Raw genomic sequence first — 6,000 nt, forward strand, 5'->3', positions numbered from 1 at the left:
GACTAATGAAAGCTTTATGACGAAACTTCTGTCTAAGCCGTGTCAGCTGTGACTGAAAATTATCATTGGAGGGTTATTTGACAGTCTAGGGTGAGTGAGCAGGTTCCCTGAGTCCAGCTGGTTGTAGAGATGTGTCTTCAATGTACAATCCACTAACTCAGTTTGTATCAATTAGTGTCAGTGGGGAAAACCACAATTGGTGATGTGGCATGGCGGTGAACTACAATCTTACCCCTCAAGTCCAATTTAGAGCTGGGCCATTTAATGAGGCAGATGATATTGCCATTACTTTGTGTTTTTCTCTTTTGTTGATAAATCATTCCAGTCAGATGTATACACACAGCTGTGTTTTGTAGACTCCAGTTCTCTCAGGAACAGTCCCAGCTACTCAACTGGGACTACGTTATCGATACAGGCATCATAATATTTAGGTGGGCCTCCTATGCAAATGTCATGTGGAGTTCTCCTGGGTGACTCTAATTTATGACTCTACCAAAATATCCTTCTTCAGCTCCTTGATTCCCAGTCCCTGGGATTTACAATGCTTTATGGGTATCTTTGCTTTTCCTGTGACAGCAGTGGCTCCTGTACAATCCCAAATCATTAGTTATGCGCTTAAGTCAATGTGGAGGTTTCACCTAGTGTATTGACTCAGTAGCGCTCAGTAAAATTACCTACTGCCTTCTTACACCAATGATCATGTCCTGGTTTCTGTAAAGCAATGTCCAATTTCCCTGTTTCTGCCATAAAGCATTTTTTCCCTGGAAAAAGAACAAACCCCATCTTTTGGACAGGGTTGTAAATGAGGCAGGATGTGCTTGGGGCACAGGGGGTATAAAGGGGACGTTTGCCAGCTTTGCTCTAGGAAGTCAGGAGACAAGGTGGGAATCGGGGAAGTCAGAGCTTTAGCCTTGGCTCCAATAACAATTTTCTGTGTGGTCTTTTGTAGCTCTTTCATGTTTCCACCTCATTTTGCCCAAACCTAAAATGGAGTTGAAAATCGTCACTTCTCTAACACCTCCCCCTCCCCACACACACATAGAGTTGTGAGAAGGTTTAATGTTTATCTAGGAGGCTTTGGAGAGTATCATACATCCAGGGAATATACACAGGCATTCAGACCCCAGAAAGAGCTTTACAAAATCATCAGTAAATTAAATGGCACTTGTATTAATCATAAATTTGGGATTGGAACAGAACACTTAGTTAACAAACCTGCAAAATGAGCTTTATTTCATTGGCTTGAGCTGCTTTATAGTTCTGTTTGTATATGTGGAAGTGATGTTCCATCTTTTTAAATGAGTCACAGGACTGGGAGAACAAAAATATTTGATGGTAACATATAGTAGCAAAACAATTACTCTCTTCATTCTGACAAGCATGATAACCAGAATAGCTAGTTCGAGCTAGAGGTCTAGGCTGATAGTTTCTTTCCACTTATCAGGGATTTTAGATCTGCTTGCAAGACAGGGAAACAGAACTGAAATGTCATAACAATAAAAGACAGCACTAAATCAAACAATAAAATCAAGAATGCCCATTAGGATACAACTATTCACACTTATGAAGGCTCTCCTGGTCAGTGAGTCCATGCAGTATTCTCACACAGCGCAGCCTTGTCTAGCAGCTTTCTGTACCTTTATCCAGAGGAGACTCCTTTCCACCCTGCTTGCTGCATTGCACCACTGATTTAGTGAAGACATCATCCTCATAAGGATGCTCTTCTAACTCACCTCTGAAATCCGCTTGCTTTTCTCCTCTGACAATTAGGTTTAAATGTGCTGCAGCAAAGTACTCATCCTTAGCCGTCGTATGGCTTTTTAAGTGATAAACTGCATTAGCAAATTCCTTATTAGATAATCTATCAAATGAGGTCATACATAATTTTAGCAGTCTCATCTTGATTTATAGCATGATCGCAGCAAATTACGCATACACAAACCAGCATGCTGGCCGTCAAAGTCAGGTATTTTTACTCTGCTAAAAAAGCTATTTCCAGGCCAGTCCAGTGGCCTACTGGTAGCACTTTGCATCACCGCAGCTTGCCCAGTTTGCGTGGTAGCCCTCAAGCTCAACCCTCACCTCTTGTTAGGACTGACGAGAGTTCGGGGTGCTAGTCTAAATCCTTGCTTTGTGCCTCCTGACAATAATCCTTAATGGTGTTTATTCCGACAGGTTTTCCATGCTCCCCTTAAGCAAGGGCGTAGGTCTGCGGGGGGTGCTGCTCTGCTCCCTGCCTCCCTTCTTGTTCCCAAGGGAATGAAGAGCTCGTTGGAGTGATTCATCAGGCAGCCTTGTGCATGACAGCAACAGAGTCTGCTTCCCGGTCCGGGCTGCTCGGGCCAGTGGAGGCTCGGTCACCCGCACCCACGGGCACTGGAGGAGGAGGAGGCAGTGCTCCATCTCCTACGGCTATCTGCATTGGAAAGCTGTGCCACCTGCCTCGCTACAAGGAAAAGAGATGAAATTCAGGGAAAATGGGAAGGAGCTTTGGGAGGAAACGCTGGTTTTGAGCTGCGCTTTGCTTCCGCTGTTGCACGTCTGCTGGCTGCACCCAGTGTCCAGCCCCGGCGCCGCAAGTAAATTGCTCCTGGGATCCAGAAGGGACATGGTTCCTATCCCCCAGCTTCAAACTTCTTCTGCAAACATTTCATCCGTGGAGGTTTATCTGTAGCTACCATAGGGGGGAGCTAGAATAAATTATCTAGTCTTGCCTTTCTCTTCACCTGCTCTCACCTCACATTGGTATTTCTAGGGTTTGAGCTGTGTGAAGTGGCGAGAGTAGATGTCATCTGCATGTCTCTGAATAAGTTATGTGTCTCCCACTGGACTTGTGGCCAAACTCTGTCCATGAAGCACAAAGCGGGAAGGAACAAGATGTGTTCCTCAACATTCTAGGTATCCCGAAACTGTAATATAAAAACTAAATGAAAATCAGAATAAAAATTTCCCCAGGAGATACGAGATTGTAGAGGCTTAACTTATCACCACATGAAAACTTCAAACACTTAACGCAAAGACCTCCATGATGTCTTTGCAAGAATATTCCTGGAGTGAGAGACTGGAAGAAACCAAAATCCTTTACCAAAATGAGTAAGCAAAGGGCATGCTTGCAGTGGATGGCACTGCTGTTTGATGCACTCTATGGTAATTTTGCCTAATCCTACTCAGTGAGTTTTTCATGCATATAGATATTTATTTGTATGCATAACTGTCATAGGTAAAATTTATTGTATCTTCAGTTGACAAGCTGTGTGTGACTGATTGCAGCAGGGCTTGGGGAAAGAAATTCACGACCCAGACTGAGAATATAGAACTTCCAGAGCCCATCAGCTGAAATAGCAATTGCACAATTGCACCTCCTCCCCATGCTACCAACATGGGTCTGGGGTCCCTCTTCCCACCCCTCCTTTAACCCCTGCCAGGGGTGGCTGAAGATGCTGCAGGGAGGATGCTGAGAAGGAGTTTGTTTCTTTGTGGTGCAAATATAGGATGAAAATTGGGTGAAGAAGTGCCAGGGTCGTGCCAGCCCCGTGGTGAGGCCATGCCACAGGATGGAGAGGGGTACGTGGGCAGATCTTGCTGCAGAGGGGGAAGACATGCCCCATGCACCTGAGGGAGGGCGGAGGGCTTGCAGACCCCACGAATGACAGCTCCTGACCTGGGTCTGAGCTGCAACGGCTTACTCCTCAGCTGCTGCTGAGCAGCAATGACCAAAACCATAGCTGGAAGTATGCCAGAAAGTCTCCATCAGTGCAGTGGGCACCGGGTTCCCCAAGAGCCCTGCCTTGCCCCCTCACTGCTCCAGGACCCCCAGGCGAGCAGGGGAGGGGGCACAGCCCCATCTCCCCACTTTGCCTTCACAGGGGGCTCCTGGGGGAGCAGCTGTGCCACCCCCTGGGCTCCATGGGGTGGGGGTCCCCCAGGACCACCACCCAGCAGCCAGCAGCCCCGGGCTGACCGCTCCTTCTCTAGACCTGCCTCTGCAGAGGTGTTTGCAGCCATTGGCACCGGCGCTGCAGAGCCGGTTGCCTGGCAGCAGCAACGCGTCCTCTTCCCCATGACAAACATCATCTCCATCGACCCAGACCACCTCCCGCTTCAAGTGTCTGCCCAAGCTGGAGAGCCCAGTGAGGGAAAAATGCGGCTCACCAAAACAAGCCAGCAAGCCCCGTTTTGTCCCTGGGGTGATGCAGGGACCCTTGCACCAGGCAGCTGCCCCACAGGTGAATTCATCCAGCTCTGTAAGCAAAATGCCCTTGTGCTCAGCAATTCAGCCCGGATTAGCACGAAGAGAACAAGCCCCCTTAAAGAAACACATGCTAATTAGCGTGCACAAACATCCAGCTTTCTGGAAAGTAGAAGAAAACAGAATCACACAGAATCACAGAATCTTAGTGGTTGGAAGGGACCTTTGAGATCATCGAGTCCAACCACATTAAAAAAAAAAAAACAAACAAAAACACACAAACAAACAAAAAAAACACAACACAAAACCAAACAAACAACAACCCCCCCCCCAAAAAAAAAAAAAAAAAAAAAAAAAAAAAAAGCAGCATCCATCAACTAAACCCCACACACAACACCCCACCACAAACCAACAATCCCGGGCACTAGAGCATGCCCTGAAGAGCCACGTCTACACGTTTCTTAAATACCTCCAGGGATGGTGACTCCACCACCTCCCTGGGCAGGCTGTTCCAGTGCTTGACCTCTCTCTCAGTAAAGTAATTCTTCCTAATATCTAATCTAAACCTCGTAATTGTGAAGCTAAGCCCAAGCTCTGCCTTCTTGTGTCTGGGTCCTCAGTTCCTGCTGAAAACACACTAATGTGTTTGATGTGCTGAAAGAAGGCAAAGCGTCGTCTCCGAGAGCACGGAGCTGCTCCCGGTCTCTCTGGCTCATAAAGCGTGTGCAGCGTGTTTATCTGCTCCCAGCCTGGCACTCAGCCTCCGAGCGCGCCGCTGCATCCAGCCCCTCTGCTGTAGTAACTCTGATGCTGGATCTCGCGGTGGTCACAGGATTATGAATATGAGAGACATAAAAATTACCAGCTTCAGAGATATCCATCTTGCTTAAAAGAAAGAAAACCATTATGAGTCGGGCACATTCCCTGCTAGCAGCCTACTGAAGAGAGCTGTCTTCTGCAAAGGGGTGGAGGACAGGAGGCTGCCTGATGAGTGCACCATGGGTGAGGGCACAGGCTGGGAAAGGAAGGAGAAGACTTAACTCCATGCCACCACAGAGCAGCTGTGGTCGGCATGCCACGGTGCCAGTGCTGTGCAGGGAGCACATGTGAGAAGGAGCTGGTGGACTGTCTGCCCCAGGGTCTGTGGTGTACTGCAGGGATGTGGATTTGGGGTTGCCCAGGCTCTGGGAGAAGCTGGGTTTGTTGGAAGTGTGAAGGTGCCCAGCTGTGCTGAGCTCCACACCACTACAGCTGACTGCTGCGTTGCAAGGTAGGGTAGGTATCTCTATGCCGGAGTGCAGTTTCTTGCAGAGACATAGTATTATGAGACCCTCTCTTCCTGTCTGCAGGAAGGCTGAAATCAGTGTGGCCTATCAGTCGTTTTCTCAGTCTACTTTGGAAGAGATTTTTCCCAAGGAGGCTCAAGCTACATGGAAGCATGCACACCAGGTGCAGAGGCAGCTCTCTCCTGACTGTGACTGCTTGACATGACATGGGAATGAGCATCATGCCATCGAGGAGCTGCAGCTCCATCCTCTGCAACGCTAGCATCAGCCCTCCCCATCCAGGGTGGTGGCAATGGCTCAAGGGAGCCAAAGCTGGGGCAAAAGGAGCCAGGCAGAGACTGGCCACAGAGAGGTGCACGGCAGCTTGGCCGTTTTCAGGTGAAGAAGGAAATCTCTAGTGGGTGCTGCACGAGAGGAGCTGTGGCACAGTGGGCAGGTGCATAGCTGTTGAGGTAGGGAGGAGGGTGGGGAGGAAGGGCTGCTATTTAATTGCCAGCCCCAGTTCTATCAGCAAATACAAGGATG

Source organism: Numenius arquata, chromosome 2 (assembly GCF_964106895.1).
Source record: "Numenius arquata chromosome 2, bNumArq3.hap1.1, whole genome shotgun sequence".
Classification (NCBI taxonomy): domain Eukaryota; kingdom Metazoa; phylum Chordata; class Aves; order Charadriiformes; family Scolopacidae; genus Numenius; species Numenius arquata.